The sequence below is a fragment of the Pelodiscus sinensis genome, chromosome 2 (genome assembly GCF_049634645.1).
Source record: "Pelodiscus sinensis isolate JC-2024 chromosome 2, ASM4963464v1, whole genome shotgun sequence".
Taxonomy (NCBI): Eukaryota; Metazoa; Chordata; order Testudines; family Trionychidae; genus Pelodiscus; species Pelodiscus sinensis.
Window position 1 is genome coordinate 140,926,527 of NC_134712.1, and position 22,026 is coordinate 140,948,552.

Below are 22,026 nucleotides of genomic sequence, written 5' to 3' on the forward strand. Positions count from 1 at the left end.
CAATGAAAAGGGGACCAATCTTCTCAGGAGAGGCTGCCTAGAATACTCAGCGGGGCATTAAACTAATAGTAGAAGGGGGAAGTATAATAGAGAGGAAAGATGTGAGCATTTAGCACAACATTGAATTTATGGGGTAAAAATGAATCAAGAAACTAAGGCTATGAAGAGTGTACATTCTTGATTTGCCTATATATCAATGGTAGGAGCCTGGGTAACAACCGGTATTGTTCATTAGTATAAATTTTCAGGTGCCCCAGTAGCTTCTGGAATCATGGTTAAAGTTGCCCCACCCTGCCAAATTGGAAATGGTGCCACCATTCAAGTATCTGTATTACTTCAGCTTGTGGTTCTTGCTTCAGTGGTTAGTGTGCTAATCACTGTGGGTACATCTACACTGCACAGTTATTTCGGAATAAGCTTTCTGGAATAGTTATTCAGAAATAGCTTATTTCAAAATAACACATCTACACGGCAGGGAAGCCTCAAAATTAGTCTGAGTCAGGCTTCCCTATTGTAGACATGCTACCTCAATTTAGAGCCCCAGGAGGAATAACTAAGAATGGCCCTGGTGCCTTATTTCAAAATAGCTATTTCAGAATAGGTGTTATTCTTTGTGGAACAAAGTTTACAGAAGTCGAAACAAGCCATCCCTTATTTCAAAATTATTTCAAAATAACGGAATAGCTGTGTAAACGCTTGCAAAGTTATTTTGGAATAAAGGTTATTATTCCAAAATAGCTTTGGTGTGTTCTATATGTGTTCTATACTATATATGATTGAGTAATGGATGTTAGGTCTTTCTCATGCTGAAACTGTTTTACTTAAAAAAAAAATTAGTTATTGGATCAGGGACTGGAAACTGGATGTCTCCTCTGACCACCAGGCTGTAAAGGATTCTATGGCTTAGTTATATTTACTTAATTATGTAAGGAGAAACAGCTTCAAGATGAGAGATTCAGAGGGACCCACTGAAAATTAACAAATAGATTGGGGGGGGGGGGGCGGAGGAGCTAGTTTCTGCAAGATCTGGTTCAAATGTTGCTCTAGAGGAGGATTTCAGACCTGGAGTCACAAGGTACCTTCTGGACTGTTAGTACTTAGACATTAGTAACAGACACAAACAACCTGTCTGAAGACATCCTTACTAACAGCTCTAGGCTGTTCCTTTCTGCTAGTCAGAAGGGGTGGCCGGCAGGATACACCAAGGCACATTACATTGCAAACAGCTACAATTATACTTTTCCCTACTCTACAGTGGACAGAGATGCCCTTGTGACTATGAGCATGGCCTGCTTTGGCATTTCAGGGAAACAGCCAGCCTGTTTCAGCCAAAGTGCAGAAATCTCTACAAAATCTTCTACGCTCGAGAGCTCTGATAACAAGAATGATGTGAACTGCAGATTAGTGAGTTAACTGAAGCATATTTTAACTGCAAATATGTACCTGGGTATACAAAGGACTCCTTCTTACTCCATATAATGTTTTACATTGGACCCTTTGCCAATAGCTCCTCATATGGTTTTACTGGAAAATGGTACCATTTGCTTTTTGTGATGTATTTGGCTATTTTCATCCTAACCCTGACATTAATGAAGGCATATTATATTTAAAACGTAACATCAAATGCTTAGATGGAACCCTTTATATTCTCAAATCTAAGGTGCAGTGTTGACCAAGGTTCCCTCTAAGCTTCCCACCCACTCCATGCGCAAAGCCCTGAGCCTCTGACTGGGCGGGGCTGATTAAGCAGCTGTAGGGCTGTGTTGCTCAACAGCTTAGAGGGAACCTTGGTGTTGACTGTTCTGGATACTTGCTATGTGTACTGTATATTAATGGAGGTACAGTGTCATAGGGTATGTCTACACTACCCTCCTAATTCGAACTAGGAGGGTAATGTAGGCATACCGCACTTGCAAATGAAGCCCGGGATTTGAATTTCCCGGGCTTCATTTGCATAAACTGGGCGCCGCCATTTTTAAATCCCGGCTAGTTCGAACCCCGTGCTGCGCGGCTACACGCGGCACAGAGTAGCTAGTTCGGATTAGGCTTCCTAATCTGAACTAGCTACTCCGAGCTGCGTATAGCCGCACGACACGGGGTTCGAACTAGCCGGGATTTAAAAATGGCGGCGCCCGGTTTATGCAAATGAAGCCCGGGAAATTCAAATCCCGGGCTTCATTTGCAAGTGCGGTATGCCTACATTACCTCGCTAGTTCGAACTAGCGGGGTAGTGTAGACATACCCATAGTGTTTAGGGCCAGAAGGGACCAAAAGATGTCCAAAGGCCACTAACAGTGTTCAAAGTAGTCAACTTCCCTAACATTATATTTGAAAACAGAAAAAAAAAACCCAACATACAATGTGCTGCCTGACTGGAACCCACAACTGAAAGATTATGGAAAAGTTGTGCAGGCTCATTCCCCACTTCTAAGCTTCACCCCCATGCTGCTCATCTACGTGGGCACTAATGATACTTCTTGCTATGATTCTAAACAGATAAGAGATGACTAAAAGTTTTCTGAAATGAAGGTGAAGAAGTCAAGGCAGCGTATGTGTTCTTGTCTATCCTTCCAGTTGAGAGTAAGGGACAGGGGTATGCCCATCTGGAGAGAAATACATAACTGCACAGAGGATATCAATGAACCATTCTGGGAAGTATTATTTAGAGTTCTGTATCTAAGACTCAGAAGATAATTGTCCAACTTTGTTGGACACTGATGAGGCCTCAGCTGGATTCTTCATGGCATGCTTCAGGAAAGATGCAGCTTATTTGGAAAGAATACAGAGAAGAGCAACAAAAATGATGAAAGGTTTTTAAAAAACATGATTTATGAAGAAAGTGTAAAAAAAACTGGCCATGTTTTATCTTGAGAAAAGAAGACTGAGAAGGGACCTGATAATAGTCTTCAAATTCATTAAGGGTTGTTATACAGAGGACACAGATCAATTGTTCTTCCTATCCGCTGAAAATACGACAAAAAGTAATGGCCTTAAGCTGCTGCAAGGGAGAACTAGGCTAGATAGTAAGGGGAAAAAACCCTTTCTATATATAAAGGCAATTAGACTTTCAAATAGTTTTGCTTTGCATTCTACAAAAATGAGTTAACAGAAATTAAAAGGTACAGCACCAAAAGTGAAATCCCTGCAAGCGGAATAGAAACTTTTTAAAGACACAATAATATAACCTCGATTTAAATGTATACCCCCAAATTTAAAAATAGTAAGAAAACAAAATAAATGCTCCACTGTGGCTAAACAATAAAGTTAAAAGAATCAGGCAAAAAGGCATCCTTTAAAAAGCGAAAGTTAAATCACAGCGTATGTCTAGACTACATGCCTCTGGCAACAGAGACATGTGGATTAGGCTACCCGGCATAGGAAAATGAAGCAGCAATTTAAATAATCGCCACTTCATTTAAATTAAAATGGCTGCCACACTGAGCTGATCAGCTGTTTGTCGGCTCAGCACACTAGTCTGAACACTCCGCGGTCGACATCAAAGGCATTTGTCGACCGCCCCGTTATGCCTCGTGGAATGAGGTTTACCGGGGCGGTCGACAAATGCCTTTGATGTCGACTGCGGAGCGTCCAGACTAGCATGTTGAGCCAACAAACAGCTGATCGGCTCAGCGCGATAGCCAATTGAATTTAAATGAAGAGGCGATTATTTAAATCGCCGCTTCATTTTCCTATGCCAGGTAGCCTAATCTACATGCCTCTGTCGCCAGAGGCATGTAGTCTAGACATACTCATAGTGAAGAAAATAGGAAGAAGCATAAACTCTCAGAAATGAAGTGTAAAAATATAATTAGGAAGGCCAAAAAAAATAATTTGAAGAACAGCTAGCCAAATACTCAAAAAGTAATAGCATGAAAATATTTAAGTATATTCGAAGCAGGAAGTTGCTGGACAACAGAGATGCTAAATGAGCACTCAAGTACTATGAGGCAGTTGCGGAAAACCTAAATGAATTCTTTGTATTGGTTTTTGTGGGTGAAGATTTTAGGAAGAATTCCAATCATGACAATTCTTTTTAGGTGACAAATCTGAGAAACTGTCCCAGATTGAGGTATTATAACAATAGGTTTTGGAACAGCCTGAAAAATTAAACAGTAATAAGTCAGCTGGTATTTACCCATGAATTCTGAAGGGACGCAAATGTGAAACTGCAGAACTACTAACTGTGGTTTGTAATATATAATTTAAATCAATTTCTGTACTAAAAAAAAAGATGATAGCTAACGTGATGTCTAATTTTATAGTGGGCATGGGAGATGATCCTGGCGATTATAGGCCAGTAGTCCTGACTTCAGTATGGAGCAAACTGGTAAAAACTAAAGAACAAAATTGTTAGACACATAGATAAACATAATTTGTTGTGGAAGAGTCAACATGGTTTTTGTTAAGAGAAATCATATTTGACCAATCTACTGGAATTCTTTGAGCGGGTCAACAAGAATATGGACAAAGGAGATCTAGTGGATACAGTGTCCTTAGATTTTCAGAGAGCCTTTGTTAAGGTTCCTCCCTAAAGAACGTTGAGACTCATAGCTATCATGTGATAACCAGGAAGGTCCTCTCGTGGATTAGTATCTAGTGAAATGATAGGAAACAAAGGATAGGAATAAATAGACAACTGTTATAAAACATAAGGTTACAAAACAGTAATACAGTTCTATGACTCCTGGTAGTAACATTTCAATTACAAAGGACTACTGAACCTAACATACTCTCACCTATCTCTGAAGACCTGGTGATATGTGACAAGAGGACCAGCCACAACCCTGGCAGGCCCAATGAATTCAATGGTTCAAACAGGCAGAATGGTGACTGGCTAAACTATAATGCAAAAGCTGAGCTAATAGCTTGATAAAAGGAAGCAGAAAAAAACGAAAGAGTGAAGGAATCCCTGCCATCTCTACCATGGTTGTTTTATAGGATCCTGGCACTGTTTAATCCAGGCCCAAACTACCATGCCCAAATCTTATTTCCTTACCATAACACATCTTCAAGTACTTCTGCTTTATAGGTTAATACAGCGGTTCTCAAACTTTTTGGGCTCCAGAGCCTTTTACATGCGTAAAAATTTATGCGGAGCCCCAGCAGTCCACTGATTGTATGTGTTGTACCTATCGATGTTTCCAGTTTGTCAACCTCGCAGGGCCCCTGGAGATGTCTCGCAGAGCCCTGGGGCTCTGCGGAGCACAGTTTGAGAAACACTGGGTTAACACATTATGACACACATTCATATGTATTAACACTGATTATCTTACTCCCAAAACTGTTACCTTTGTCCCTACTTGCAACTTCTATATTCTGTGGTGTATTCTGTGTTTACCAGTCTTTTCCAGACATAAACATCTTCTGTTCTTTGTTTGGTTCTGCATTCAATTTCCCAAAGTTGAGGCGCAGCTGGTAGGCCATTTATCTAAGCCAAAGGTTACACCTACCCATACTAACTTGATTTAGCTAATCGCACAGGATATAGGCCTGTAGGTTTCTTGGAATTAATAAAATATAGCCTCTGAAAGAGTCAAAGATGAAATAATTCCCAGGAACATACAGAATTCTTTGCTCTGATCAATCCAATATGACTAACATGTCAGCCCCTTTTATTTGGTATTATGGGAAATTAGTGTCTCCTCAGACCAGACCTAGACATAGGTAGATTAGAAGTTTGATTTCACTTTAGGCAAGAGCAAGGTTGTGTGTTTAAGTGTTAAATATTTAAGTATAGGTTAAATGTGAAGAGCACATAGAGGGTGAAAGACAGGGAAGTGAAAATGACTGTGTTCATTAAGCAAACAGTCAGAAGAGAGTTGTTATACCAAATTTAATGAGTTTATAAAAGTGCTTGACTGTCTTTTCAATTACAAGAAATTTTTGTTAAAAACTATACTTGTACAAATTGGTTCCAGAATTATTCCATTTTAAAGTATGCTAAGATGTTCACACAGCATTAATATAAACATGTTTTACAACTCTGCTAGTTATTAACTTTTATGTCTGTGAAAAATCTCTCATGCCCATTCCATCTTCAAACGTGTGATGAATCATTTCTTAAAGAGGCTTTCCCAAGCCTGGACATGTCTTCCATATTTAACAGCACGTTTAATTTGTAGCTTTTGATATCAGACCTTGAGTAAGCTTAAACCATTTTCTTTCTAATATGAACCCATAGTAATTATGTAAAGCAACTCTTACAAAAATAAATCCCAGTATTCAGACTTTTTAAAATTTCAGATACACTTATGAAAGCACAAATTGTCTGATATAAATGTACCTTTTTATGTTTGTACTTGTTCCCTACTGCTCTTGCCTTTACAAAGTCTAAACTTTGAGTTCATATTACAGGTGACAGCTGAACTTCAGATCATTGAAAGTTACATGTTAGTTGAAATAATAGCCCCAAAGTTTTGATACTTACCTGAAGCTTCCCTTAAACTATCCAAATACTTTGAATCTTCAAAATGGGACTTTCAAGAAAAATCTTTCTTGTGGAATTCCACTTCTTTTGATCCTATCCCAGGTACAAATAGGCAGTAGAAAAAATATATCCATGTATTTTAGAGTCTTAAAATTGTATGGTGCAAATTCAGTTCTAGAAATGGGTGCATATTTGGAAGAAGGACCTATGTTTTTCAAGGTGATTTGCTCATCTGTAGTATCTCCCCAAGCCCACTATTTCCCCACTATCATTCAAATATACCAGACTTCTCCCCAACTAGCCTGCCAGCACAGATCTTGAAAATCAAATTCATTATTGAAAGCTGGCAACTCTATTGGAATAGTGTTGATATGTAATGGTTGTTTAAGTGACGAGCTCTGTGTCTCCAGTGAAAGAGTAGAGGGAATGTACTGTTAACTATTATAACTTTTCATCTCCTTGCTTATGTCATTCTGTGTTTCATGAGTTATGTGTACCTAACATTAACTGGAACACAACACAATGCTTTTGTGTATATATTTCCCAGATTTTTACATTTAAGATGTCCACAACAGCTATGGGGAAATTTCACAAAGAATTGGACACAACTACCTAGAATTTTGCTTTTGTGAAGAACCATTTTTATGAAGATCTTATTATTCACAGAAGTAGCTTCTTGATTGATTAAAAATCTCAAAATGTTCAATTTCAATTTCATTTCTTTTCATCTTCAAATTTTTAATTTTCAAATTTTTAACTTTTTTATTTCTATGTATGAATTTTCTTTTGTCTTTTTATCTCTTTATCTATTCCTGCCAGATTTTCTTTTAAAAAACCCAGGATTTAGACAAATTAATGGCATAGGGTATGTCTACACTAGCCCTCTAGTTCGAACTAGGGAGGCTAATATAGGCATTTGAAGTTGCAAATGAAGCCTGGGATTTAAATATCCTGGGCTTTATTTGCATTTTCCCATCTGGCACCATTTTTAAATCCCCTTAGTCCGAACTAACTGCCCGCGGCTACACGCGGCAGTCAAATGTTAATTTGAACTAAGTCCTTAGTTCGAGTTAACTGTTATACCTCGTGGAACTGTTAAATCTCGTGGAATGAGGTGTAACAGTTAACTCAAACTAAGGTCTTAGTTCGAGTTAACATTTGACTGCTGCGTGTAGCCGCGGGCAGTTAGATCAGACTAAGGGGATTTAAAAATGGCTCCTGGATGGGAAGATGCAAATAAAGCCCGGGATATTGAAATCCCAGGCTTCATTTGCAACTTCGAATGCCTACATTAGCCACCCTAGTTCGAAGTAGGGGGCTAGTGTAGACATACTCTAACTGTATAAAGAGCAGGATCTCTATCAGAGGGTTCACTGATCTCAAGGACTCCACTTCTATTCTCTTGTTAAAAATTTTTTTTTGCTGACACACCATACATCACTCAGCTAGTAAAATCCATTCCCCCTATGTGGTGGTGGTGTGCTTATTAAAGCTTCACTAGTTTGTATTTGTGACAGTTCATAGCTACTGTATTTGTGTTTCTCCCCAGAGGTCCAGCAAGACCATCCTCTCTCAGGCATTTGGGTCCCTTGGCCATCACCTCCCTTGAGTGGTGATCCACACATCTCTTTCCTGTTTGACCAGGGTATTGCTACGCTCCACAATTCCTGCCCTAATTGTATGGTTCCCACTATAGGTAGGTTGCCCAACGACACCTGCTTGCTTTCGCCTCAGAGATGGTAACAGGTAAAATTGCTATAGTTACTTACAAGTACCATACAACGCTTTCTATGCAAGCCTATTCTATTCTCAAGGTAAAAAGGACTATAGATAAAATATATAAAAACCCCTACACCTATGCTAGTAAACTTACCAGAGTTTCCACCCCCCCCCATATTTGTAGCCCTGTTTTTACTGAGAAACCTGCAGCATGACCTTGGTCAAGTCAAGATTCAGACAGCTTCTGCCTCCAACAACAGTTTGAACAGTGCCCGGCACAATGTAACTCCATTTGTGGTTGGGGGTCTCTTTGCATTGCTGTGATAAAAATAATTTTTGAAATCCCAAATCTGGAGATGTTCAGAAGGCTCGAAGAGCACCCGAGCAGCTAAGATAGTCTCACTGGCCACTGCTTGGGCTGCCCCAGACAGCTGATTCTGGGTGCTGCGGTAGTAGTGGTGATATCCCTGGCTGCACCTCCCCCTGCCCAGTACACACATCTGTGGCAATAGGACCCCAGGAAGCCACCCACCAACCAGTCCAGAAGCAATGGTGGAATGTCCCTGAGGCTTTGTGGTGTGTCCCCTCCCCCCCCCGAACACCTGGAGCAACAGTAGCAATGGGGTTCCAGGCACCCTCTCACCCCCAGAGACAGAATTGGGAAGATTCTGGAAAGCACCTCCCAGGGGCACCAACAGACTTGCTGGGCCCCTGGGCAAGATGTGTGTGTGTGGGGGTGGGAGGGGGGTAGCTCTGTGCTTCCTAGGGTGGAAGGGGAGGGGTAGCACCACCAGAAGCACTCCGTACTGGTTCTCCCACCCCAGGCTGCCTTCAGGGCCACCCAGAACAGAGGGCTTGGTGTCTCCCCAACTAAGGCAGGGCCCTGGAGAATGCCCCTGGGAAGCAGTGGTGCCCACTAGAGCAGCAGCAACTGTGGGATCACTCTACCACCCAGCACATGAGATTTAGTTAGGGGTATTTTTAGTAAAAGTCATGGAGCTCTTATTGGCCATGATCTGTTCATGCCTTTAACTAAAAGTATCAATAGTTAAATCTTAGCTTTTTTTACACACACATCTTATTACACAAACTACGTTAAAAGAAAGTTGTTCAAGTTGCAAAGTCATGTACACAAAAAGTCACAAAAAGCCCTATTTTAAAATTTGTATACACCTTGAATCCATCCCTTTTTTAAACATAATCTTTAATTGTATGATCACATACTATTTTTTTCACATGATGCACAGTTATCAGTGAATTAGAAAGGAGTTGGATTTTTTAATAATCACAGTTCAACTTCTGGCCCACACCTTATCTACTGCACTTTATCCGAATCCTTCACCAAATACAGAATTATTAATTGCCATACGAGCTTTTTTGTAATCACTATGATATCTGAATTGCACACACACATTAATCTCCTCCCCCCACTTCTTTCCTATTTATTTTGAGTCTGCACATCCTAAACTCAAAACTCTAGTCATATGAAGAAGTGGGCTGTGCCTACGAAAGCTCATGATACCACTTACATGTTTTGTTAATCTATTAAGTACTACCAGACCATGTGTTGTTTTTATGCAAAGATAACTCCATTAATGTAACTCCCTTGCAAATCAAGAAAGTGCTGTTGTCCTTATCTGATAGAGGGGAAACTGAGACAAGAGAAAGAGGCTTGCCTGAAGTCACACAGCCCTTATCGAAATTAGTTTTGAAATAACCCCCCTTATTTTGAAATAATAAGTGGAGTGTCTACACTACCAAGCCCGTTATTTCAGAGTAATGGGCCAGTTATTTTGAAATCTGTACACCTGTTTTCCTCAGGGAATAATGCTTATTTTGAAATAGTTATTTTGAAATAGCATTAATGTGGGCACTCCACTGCTGCTACTTTGAAATAACTACTCCCCAGAGTAATTTGAAGCAATTACTCCCCAGTGCTTCTAAGTTGAGATAGTACATTCACAATAATGGAGCCTGTTTTGAACTAATTGTGAGGCTCCCCTGTAGCGGGGACACAGTATTTTGATTTTGTTATTTCGGGAGTTATTATTTTGAAATAAGTTATTTCAGAATAATTTCCTAGTGTAGACACACCACAGTGAATCAGCGGCAGATCCAGCATTAAAACTTATGCCCTCTTGACTCTTCACTGTGTGGTCATTTCTACAGAACTCAGTGCTAGTGACTAACACAGCTCCCACTCATGTCACTTGTGCAAATCAGGCACAAGTATCACAAATCAGGAATCCTGGGGAAAAAGAGGCCACCTGCCAAAATTTTAGTTTTAGTGGCACGTCTAAGGTAGAAGGAATTTAGTGTAGCTAGAATAAAATTGATTTTTCCTCATGCCAAGGTCAAAGCCAGAAGCAGCGACTGGGATCAGAATGAGGAAGCAGGAACAAGGAACATGGCATCATAACAAGAACAGAAATTAGGTAAGATAGCAGTAGCTTGGTCTCAGAGACCCAGGCAGAAACAGGACTGAGCAACTTGTTGCTAGGCAAGGCATGAGATGGGAACTGGAAACTTTATAGCCAGTGGTACTCAATTTCTAGAGATAGGTCCAAGATAAGAAGGAAGGTCTGAAGATAGGGACTAGCCTAGGACATAGCATACTAGGCTTTAAGCCCTTATTGTGCCACAAACTTCCTGTGTAACGTTGGGCACATCACATAACCTCCCTATGCTTCAGTGTCCCTCCCATCTGTAAAATGGGGATGATAGTTCTTTGGTGTTTCACAGACATGTTGTTTGGATAAATACATGAAAGATGGTGAGACACTCCAGTGCTATAGTAATGGGGGTATGATGGAGTAGACCAAGCCCAGAGGTCCCCTGTTGAAAATCCTGTGGTCCTGTATACCCTGCCTCAGAAAGATAATAGAAAGGTCTTCCAAGCAAGCCTGAGGGGCTATAAAGTGGCCAATCAGGAGGGGCCAGGAAGGCCATATGAAAGGAGCTGTAGGACCAGAGTCAGTCACTTCCTCTAGAGACCTCAGGATATATAAACCAGTGACTGGCTGGCTAAGAGAGTGACAGCACTGTAGATAGCTCCATCTGGAAAGCTTATTGGAGCCTGATGGACTATGTTGGGACTCTGAGATAAAACCCTGAGGCAAGACAGAGGATGCTGTCTGCAGAAAGGGAAGCCCTGGGGGAACCACTCTCTGATGGAGTGGGGAACAGACCGAGGGACACTATAGGGGCACCCAGATGGGTCCCTATTAGATGTGTATGCTGGAAGGGGTTTGTGTACGTTACACAGGAAATGTCTGACTTAGCTGGAGAGCTGAGTTGTGGAAGAGGCTTCGAACTGAGAGAGGCCAGGCACACACACTTATCTGGGGTGCTTCTGGGAGGCGGGTGCCACCCCATTACAGATGGACATATACCTTAGATAGGTCTTCAAAGGACATTTTGGGCAGGGATTTGGGCAGCGGCTCATACACCCTGAAAGCTACCACCTGGAAACTCAGACTATTCTAAGTGGGGCTATTTGAAGAGCTAGGAAGTGCAGAGTGCATGCTTTAGCATATCTAATAATGCCCCATCTTTTACCAGTTTTTCTGTGAGAAAATGATTTCCCTATAAGAAGCCATCACTGTATTCTAAGGGTTTTATTACTTTAACATTAGAATTTTGGGGAAAAACAGACATTTAATGAAACCTATAAACAATGGAATTTATCTAAAAATGGAAAGATGTAACTGTTGCTGGAAATAATAATCAACATACAGAGATATCAATATAAGCCATATTACATATGTAAATTTTCCATGTCTTACTGAGTAATCCAGATAACAAAGTAGTGGCTCCAATTTCAAGGGCTTATTTTGAGTGGCTGAGACACATACAAAGCTACATGATATGGAGATTAACACTAACATATTGATTACAAAATACTGTACCTGTTCTTAGCACCCTGCAACAGATACCAAACAAGATAATAGAAGCTCTGAGGAAGACATCTGGTTTCACAACTAATTATAACATTTAAAAGGAAAAACTCCCACACTCCTGATTGTAGACACCATTTCATTTCAACTACAAAGTGCCATTATTATTATAAGACACTTTCAGTTGCTCTGCTTTTGCCAGCATGACCTGTAAGTGTTTAATGTTTCATTGGGTCATTAGCAACCATACTGACTCTTTGGCAACATATGTGGACATCTCTCTCACTCTTTCTGTCTTTTTCCTATATAAATATTTTAGAGAACAATTATCAGTACATTTGATTGGAGAGCTAGTAAAATTATAGTAAATTAAGTTTTAAGCATTTTTCTAACGGCATTGCAAAAATATATCACCTGACATAAAAAAAAACCCCAACCCCCTAGTACAGGAGTTGGCAAAAGGTTCACTTTTCACAGCCATTTGGAGCTGCCAAGGGTCATGTCTGTGGATGGTCAACATTAGCAAAATGTCTCGCTGCCTGCCAATGGATTACCCTGATGAGCTGAGATTGCCAACCCCTGCCCTAGTATTTCATTTTGTATATTATGCTCTTTTCAGTCTAATCATAGACCTCAACAGATGAATATTATAATAGGACTAGGTGCATCACATATGAAAACGTATAAGCAAAATGCTCATACGTTTATATACCTAGCATATAGGAAATATTCAAAGTACATCAGTAAGACTGAACAGAATACAGTGCACATTCTTAGCATTAAATTTTCTGTACAAAAGTTTTCAGGGTTAAAATAAATATGATGCTTCATCTCATCAAATAATTTATCATTGCCTTTTATTTTTTCCAGTAAATAGATGGAGCAATTGACATTCCAAACAGCTTTGTCCAGGGCTAGTCATACGAAGTCAGACAGGATGCATAAGACTACTTATATTTGAACCAGGGAGTAAACCATTTGTCTCTATTTTACTATATTTTTCTTGAACGGTCCATCCAATTAAAAAAAAAAATCTAACTTCTTAACAATGGCCATCAGTAGAAATCATTATTTGTGGACAGCTTTGCAAAAATATTTTAAATAAATTTCCATAAATATGTTGCATGTGCTACATGAGAAGATTAATCAGATATTTATCTTTCTCTTTCTCTTTGTATTATTCATCTGTGATTGTGGCTTTTGTTTCTGATTGGGGAAGAGAGGGGGGAAATATCTATGCCCAATTTTGAGATTGTTTGGCCTTTCTTTGTATCTTTAATGGAGCGGCAAAGCTGAATTTTAAATAGCAAGATTGTGCAAAATATTAGCAAAAGAATCCAAAATTGGGTAGAACTCCACTGGCTTCAGCCTTTGTTTTTACCATGAATCCTATGTACATGACGATCATATCCCACCCAATACAAATTTCTTAATTATGTATTGTGTTGTAGTGGGTCTGGCAGTGACTCTTATAGTTAAGGCTACCTAACTCTTTCCATTAAAGTCCTAGTCTCTACTTATGATAACCTTGTCAAACTTCAGCCATTGAGGCTGAAATTTTTCATATCAGATGTTTGCCTGTTCAATTCTTTTATTAACAAAAACACCATGGTACAGACACTTCAAATCATAAATTTAAGAGAAAATATGCTGTTTTGCCAATATTAAAAATATGAATAAACAATTCTTGTAGCCATTGTATTGGGAGTCTGTAGTTCCTCCATGATTTGGGGCAGGGACTTGAAATTTGAGGGAATTGCTGTGGTGCCAGCAATATGTCTTTTTTCTGTCCTTCTGACAACCCACCAAGGGTTGTCAGCTAGTAAGATTTCTCACCAGATATGGAAAGAACCAGTGCTTGATGAGGGTGCAACAGTCAGGAAAAGGTGGCAAGCTGCCTGCCTGTCCCAGGATTCAGCAGGGAATAGAAGAAAGGGACATGTATTCTTTCCATGTTGAAGAGGAAAGACTGCTTGGATCGAGGGAAGAGCTTGGCTTTGTGCTAATCTGGCATTTGTGTGTTTTGAATAGTAAATTGTGCTCAGAGATCAGGGCCTTAAGGCATAATTTTACTGCTCAAACACACACAAGGTCACAAAGCTACACAATCTAATTCCCCTGACCAAAGTAGGCTGCAGTCCTAGAGCCATTTCCCCTGACTCTCTCAGCTCTGGGAAAGAGGACATGGTCTTCCTTCAATTTTTTTCTGAGACAAATGGTAGAAATACAATGCTGCAAAAATATAGAACATAAGCATAGAGTTCTATTAATTTTATTTTATTATAATGACTGGTGGGCTTCACACTTGCTTAAAAATTGTAAATATATCAACAAAATATTGTATTCAACTGATACCTAGATATGTTGTTGCTAGGGAAACAAAAGTTCAGTATTTCATTCTTACCATGGAAAACCATGGATTTTTATGGCTGTTGGGTTTTTTAACCAGAGAATTTTGGTATTTTTAATCATGGATATCTAGGATCCCTGATGACCCATGTGGGGGTGAGGGGTCACTATGGTTACACATGATGACATTTCTGTTTTTACAGCTTATTATGGTTTTTAATTAACAAACTACACAACATTGTCAGGATCCTGGCCAAAAGCAGACAGAGCTAATGGCAGGAACTCAAGATTTCAGAACTGAAGCCAAGGGTCAGAACTAGAATCAAGAGTCAGCAATCAAGTTGAGGGTCGTACCGGAGTTGGGAGATAAGATAAGCATTAGAGACAGAGTCTGGAATCAGGCTGGGGCCCAATAGTAGGTACTGAGTCCAAGTGGCCAATCTGGAGTCAGAATTCAAGTCAGAGTTGAGGTCAATACCAGAACAAGGAAGGCAGTTACGATAGCTTGCTAGAGATCTGCATTGCTGTCTGGACAGTTGCTGGTGTTTCCCTGTCCCTCTCCCCACCACCCGCCCCAGGGCTTCTGAAGGATAAAAAACCAATCAGAGATTGCTGAACCAATGGCCACATTACCCAAGGTAGAACTTACTTTGGTGTTCACCGTTTGTAAATTAATGGAGTGGGGTCATTTATAGCTGTTCTGGGTAACAGTGTGTGGAACATAGTTGCCTTGCAGGCTTAGAATAAAATCCTGATGTTTCTTCTATCTACAAATCTGGATAGGGGTGTCCTAGACAGGTTTTTCTTGGTGGGTTTCAAAGACATGGAATGCTGCTAGCTCCTAGGATTATACCTCAGGGCTGTTATCTCCTCATTGATGAGATACTAGAGGAAGCCATATTTTATTTTCAAGTCCAGTATGTCAATGACCATATATTCATCATAACCCTAAACCTGCACTGGGAGAGGAGGAGGTTTGATGCACAAAAGTGATGTCAAGGTGTGACTTTAGTACAGACACATGAAACACAGTGTGTACCCAGAAAGATCTGAGTAGTTGGAGTTGAAGTAATAAGGTTGATCACCTAGAAGAGGTGTTGCACAAACAGCTGCACCTTTTGTATCACAACAAATTCTGGGCCTTTCCAATGTCATTTGTAGTCCTTCTTTGCATTTTTAAGATGTGTTTTAAGCTCCTTTTGGATCTCATTGATCTTCCAGATGAAGTTAGCAGCTGTGGGCTTTGTAAGGGTAACTGGAGATGGGAATGGAATCCAAAGTTCACATAAAAGTGACTCTGTGCGGTGAAGATATGTTTGATTACGTTATAGGCAAAGTCAGCTTGGGGCAGAAGGGCTCACTAGTAATGGCAATAATTCATAAAGCACAGGAGATATTGTTATATAACCTCATTTACTCTTACAGACTGGTCATCAGTTTGTAAATGGTAAGCAGAGGATGTATGAACATAGACTTCGAGCAACTGTAGCATTTTGCACCAAAACCATGAAACGGATTGTGAACCTTGGTTAGACATGATCTATGCTGAGAGCTCCTAAAGATAGTTAAGATATATTACCAGGAGCTGGGCCATTTCTTCTGTGGAAGGCAAATGAGTATTGGGAGCAAAGTGTACCATTGCATTTAGCTAATTCACCACTGTAAGAACAACTATGTGTTCCCATCAGACATGGGAAGCTTGACTATAAAATGCACAGTAATGGCTGCCCAGTGTCTACAAAGGGTTTCTAAAGTCATTAGGATGTTGAGTGTCTTTGTGTATGCTTTCTTGGTGTGAACATATATCTTGAAGAAATTGATGTAGGAGTGAGTTGCTGGACACAGGAGAAAGGGAACAAGCAATAAGTCTTGAGATGGCCTATGTAGCCAGCTAGTGGAGAGTCATTATAGAGCCATGGAACCTCCAATTGGGGATGTTGGGTATAATCTAGACTGATGAGCAGCTGTATCCCCTCAGATTTCAAACTTGGGGCGCCTTTTACCCTGTGTGGCTGTGAGATCTATACTCCTAGTCCAGTGGTGACATGTGGCAGAGGAAGGAGGGCATCACCAGCTCCACCTCTACCCATCCTGCCACACCCTTGCTCCACCCCTCCTCACTCACCTTTTCTTAGCACTCCCCAGAGTGGCCAGAAGCTCAGCCTACATCTTGAATCAGGGAGGGAGGGGTGATGGTGGTGCAGCCTGCCAGCTCTGGTCGTCCTGCCTGGGATGGGGGAGAGGGGTACACCCACATGCACCCCATCCCCATGCATTGCCTGGGTCCTGGTCAACACACAGACTTCAGCAAAATTAAGCTACTCCCGGTTATATCATCTGAGTTCTGTATCCAGCCTTGAATTACAGTACAGAGCAACACCATCGAACTACCAGTCCCAACATTTCTCCAGAAATGTACCTCTTGTGCTGTCTATCTCTCTCCTGGAGCTTATATAAAATCCTTCATTTTATTAATAGAAAATGAAATGCACACACCCTGTTATCCCAAATGGAGTTTCCCAAACACTTCTGTTCACACACACTGACTTGGATAAAGCAATAAGACAAATTCATGAATGACAAAGAAATAGATTTAAAGTGAATGCAAGCAATGAAGCTTAAAAGTTAGCATGGATTATAAGAAAAAATAAAAGTGAAACAGAACGAATGCCTAAGTTAACAAACTGAAGCGAAATCAAAGCAAGGTCTCTCTCACCACGTTTCATCAGTACCACTGGCTGAACTTCTTTCAGACAGGAGCCCTCCCTGGGTCCAATACTGCTTCCTTTGTTCTTCAGATGTCAAGGATGCTGAGGACAGAGAGAAGGGGAGGAATGATATAGGGCATCTGCTCTCTCTTCTTACAGGTTCTTTCCCCATCTTTGAGAAGCACCTCTAGCTGAGGTCAGGAGAGAAAAGAAGTGGGAATCCCAAGCTGTTTCTTACTAAGATGAAGATTTTTACCCCGTGTCCCTTTCCTGCCAATGAATAACCACTTAAGCAGATGATGGCACATTTAACCTTTTTTTACACCTAACAGAGGCATCAGCTTGTCTTTTGTCACTGGGGAACTGATTTGGCCACTCTCCAGGCTTGGACTATTTCAAATAACATTATACCGTAGAATCTAATAACTTTACACTCCATACATTTTGTTAGGGCAACATTTAGCAGTGAGTTATAAGTTTCAAATGAGATCTCACAAGGCATATATTATACCAAGATTATCATAATGGTGTGGAAGTGGTAAATACAGAGCTATGGACCATCACAAATGTATGTGTCCTTTGACATAAAGCAAGCAGTCACCTGGTGTTGTACCTGGAAAAAGATCCCTCCTTCACAGATTAATAGATTAGGGACTGGAGGTCTTGGAGAATGGCAGCATACAGAAAATGATGGGGCTTGAGGATGTGCAATGACTCCATATGGGAACAGTGATGGTCAGGGAAGTATTCACCTTTTATTGACAAGGTGGCAGCTGCCTTGTTCTGAGTTCCAGGGTGATAGGTAAAGGCAAAATTAAAGCATGTGAAGAACAGATATACTCCAATTTTGATGATTTGTGTTTCTTTTATTGGGTGTTGGGCACCTTTGAAGTGGTGGTAACTTTTGCCAAAGGCAGTTTTGAATCCTAGATGCACATTACCTAAAATCTTGTAATTTTATTCTGCTGGTGTGAGCTTCCAAGAATAATAGGCACAAGGGAGCAGGTGCCATTGGTAGCCATATCTTTGGGAAAGTATTACCCCAATTGCAACATCTGTGGCTTTGATCTCAAAGACAAAGACCTATAATGAGCTGGGATGAGTCAGGATTGGAGTGCTGGTGACGACCATCTTGAGTTGCATGAATGTCTGTTGTGCCTCCAGAGGTGAGATAAAGGAGGTTAGTTTGTAGAGGAGCTCTGTCCAAACAGAGGGCTACCAGGTCCAAAAACCCAAGCATAAAATACATATTAAAGTTAGTGAACCCTAGGAAATTTTGCAGTTCCTTGATGTTATGGAGGTCTGTCCAAGTGCAAACAGCATCTAGCTTCCTGGACTCCATTCAGCTCTCAGGGGACAAGATGTTACCTGAGAACTCCCTGGAGAGCTTGTTGGAACTGTTTTTCTTCAGCTTTGCATGTAGGCAATGTCACTAGAGATAATCCAGAACTGAATGGATATGTTGAGTGTGTTGCTTGGTCTCTCCAAGAAAATAGATAGACTATGATATTCCGGTCAAAGATGTCATGAAATACAAAAGTGAAAAGTGCTGAAATGTTCATTGGGGTATATGTAAGACTGAATGGCATTAACAAACATTCATGGTACCTACACTGGTTCAAAAGACCATTTTTTCATCCATACTCTGCACAGATCCACATCAGGTAATAGACTCCTCACAGGTTGAGATTGATAAACACCTGGGCTGATTGTATGCGGTCCAAGAATTCCCGAATGAATGGGAGATAGTAGCAGTTTCTGATGGTTAGCTGGTTGAGGGCCTAGTAATCCACATAAACAAAGGGTCCCCTGTTTCTTTTTAATGAAAAGAACTGGGAGCAAAGCACAGGTGTAGCCAAAAGGTATTTCTAGGTTCTAGGTAGCAGCACAATTAGACAATTGTAGTAATGGTGTGGTGGTAGGGCATCCACATTCTCAAAAACATCCATATAATCTCAAAAACATCCATATAATCATGTTATTTGGAGGGAAAAGTAAGAGTCAGTTCTGATGGGGGTCCCAATGCGTCAGAGCCTGGGCATGCAGTTTCCTCACTGTCATACTGGATTTGGACTGGAGAGTTGCATCCTGAAGACAGAATTTATCTGATGGTGCACTAAGGTAAACTTGCTGACAGGCAACTGAATTTCTCTTCACACCAAAGGAGATGCAGGTCATGATTGGCCAGGCATGGGATGACAAGAATTATGGTGAATGGATTGTTCTGATTGTAGAATCTCTCAGTGGTCCTGAATAACAACTTCCAAGAGTAACATTTCAAGGGTGACGGGGCCTGAGAACCAAAATTATATGTATAGTGTCTACGAGCTAAGGGGACCTATTTTGCTCCAGTGCATTGCTTAAGGCTTGTGCTTTCAGCATCTGTAAAATTATCCACATATGCCCACTAAAAGAGTATTTGATGGGGTTTCCTGGGATGTGAAACCAAAACTGGATTTGTAAATGTGATGAGAGCTCTCCATGCCTTGGATGTATTTCAGTAGGAAGGGAGGGGGGGGACGAAGCTGGGGGATGGCTATCCCAGCATCTGAGCAGAATGGTCACCCTTACAGAGCCTGGGTTCTGTAGTTTCCCATTTTTTTCTGTGTAACAGCCTGCAATAGGCATCTGATGTTGATGTAGCTAAATTCTGGATTCTGGAACTGAAGCCGGGGATCAGAGCCAATATCAGGGTTTAGAGTCAATTTGAGGGCCAAGCCAGGAGTCAGTGACAAAATTGGGAATCAGACCACTGTCTGCAAGAGCTCTCAAGGCAGAAGCTCCCCTTGCACTGAAATTCTGTGGCTTATGAATTGCTAGGCATGGTTGTGGGGCTGTGGGTTGCCAGGTACTCCTGCAGGTCTGGGATTAAGTCCAGTTGATCTCTGCAAAGATTCAAGGGCAAGGAGAAGATGGCAGTGGTGACTTTAATCTTTAAATCTCCTAAATGAAATTAAAGCTGAGAAAAATCAACTGTACACAGAGGCTATGTCTAGACTGGCATGATTTTCCACAAATGCTTTTAACGGAAATGTTTTTCCATTAAAAGCATTTGCGGAAAAGAGCGTCTAGATTGGCACGAAAGCTTTCCGCAAAAGCACTCTTTGCAGAAAAGCGTCCATGCCAATCTAGACTTGGTTTTGCGCAAGAAAGCCCCGATCGCCATTTTTGCAATCGGGGCTTTTTTGCTCAAAACAATACCGCGTTGTCTACACTGGCCCTCTTGTGCAAAAGCATTTACGCAAGAGGGCTTTTGCCCGAATGGGAGCAGCATAGCATTTCCGCAAGAACACTGATAATCTTACATGAGATTGTCAGAGTTCTTGCAGAAATTCAAGCGGCCAGTGTAGACAGCTGGCAAGTTTTTCCGCAAAAGCAGTTGCTTTTGCAGAAAAACTTGCCAGTCTAGGTGCAGCCAGAGAGTAGCAAAGAAAAGCAGTCGGTAAAGAACTGAAAGCAAAAGACTTCTGTGAGAAATTCCCAATGTGAGGCTTCCCAGGTGTACTCTGCGTTGTGAGGCACCTCACCACCACTTGCCTTTAGCATAAAACAGTCTTGTCTGTGCCTGCTCTGGATCAGCTCTCTAAAACCAATAATGTCTGACAGCACAAGCACTGCCTCCCAGGCTGCTGCTGGCTTTTCTCTCTGAACAGGCAGCATAGACACAACCCAGCCCCTAAATACATAGTGCATTCCCTGCAGTATCCAGCTCCTTATTCACTTTAAACGTGCCATCTTGACAAGTCTGCTGTTTCTAAGGGGACAGGGTACACCAGTTTATAAGATTCAGCTCAGAACCACCACCTTGCTTAAATCCCACAGTGTGTAGGTATATGTATAGTAAAAACAAGAATAACGTTATTATCAAAGAACAGAGATTCAGGTGACAGGGAGCGAATCAAATGATTACATATAAAAGAAAATTATAAATAGCTTTCTAGTGATTAAACTTAATTCCCATATAAAGAAACTCATTTTATCCACAGTCCTGTCCAGTGTTCTCATCTAAGCCTAACTGAGACCATACTTCATGAAGCAAATCTGCTGTCCATTTGCTTTCTACATGAGGGATGCTGCCCAAGTGTTTTCTCTCTCCCTCCCAAATACAGTAAAGCAAAGCTCTGCAGTCCCCTGCAAGATTTTCTCACCCTGATGTCTCTCTCTTCCTGTTAAGTTCTTCCCGAAGTTGCTACAATCCTTCATTTGAATTCAGTTCAGACTGGTGATAGCTGACTTATTGTGAATGAGAAAATACTCCATTTACATGTAAACAAATTGGTGAATGAACACCTCTTGTTTGACAGAAAAGCTGTTTTTCACTTTTGGTGGTGACTAACCCACCAGACACAGATTTAAGAACATAGTGTCAATATATATACATAACTCCTTGCGTAATATTTGTACATACATTTCACAATGTTACTGATGACTGACTCACACCAAACTCAGGAGATACTTGTAAATCCTTTTCACCTACTTGCCAGTAACTATTAAGAGGATCTATAGCCACATAGAGAACCAAAACAAAATTGAAAAATTGTAATGCACATGCAGTCTTGGTGCTAACATAAATCTGTGAGAACTTGAGATCTCATACAAAATGTTAGCTAGAAAACTGGAAGTCTTTGACAAGAGATGCCTACAAAAGTTTCTGGGCATTGGATTGAGAGACTTCATCGCTAATGAAAAGATTCAAGAAATTGCCACTGGGACCACTAGAAAGAAAAGGAAACACTGGACATATCTTGGTCTTTCATTCTGGATGCCAACACACAGACACCCACATGAAGATGCTCAATGGAAAACTACTGGTTCAAGGAAATGAAGCCCTCAACAGAAATCTTAAAAAGAACTCCTAACAAAGAGGGCAGATTAGTTATTATCAAAACAATAAAGCAGATAGATGCAGCAGCTAATGACAGAAAGG

At 40.8% G+C, this 22,026-nt stretch overlaps 1 long non-coding RNA gene across 1 annotated transcript in view; it reads right to left on the reverse strand.

Moving 5' to 3' along the window:
* The window catches only part of LOC142826785 (uncharacterized), a 36,867-nt gene extending 15,435 nt beyond the window's left edge, over positions 1–21,432 (reverse strand). Inside the window, exons 1-2 of the long non-coding RNA XR_012901023.1 lie at positions 21,248–21,432; positions 17,108–17,201 (exon numbers count right to left, since the gene is read on the reverse strand). This is a non-coding gene — a long non-coding RNA (uncharacterized LOC142826785). The remainder of the gene's footprint in view (positions 1–17,107; positions 17,202–21,247) is intronic.
* Positions 21,433–22,026: the final 594 nt, after the last annotated feature.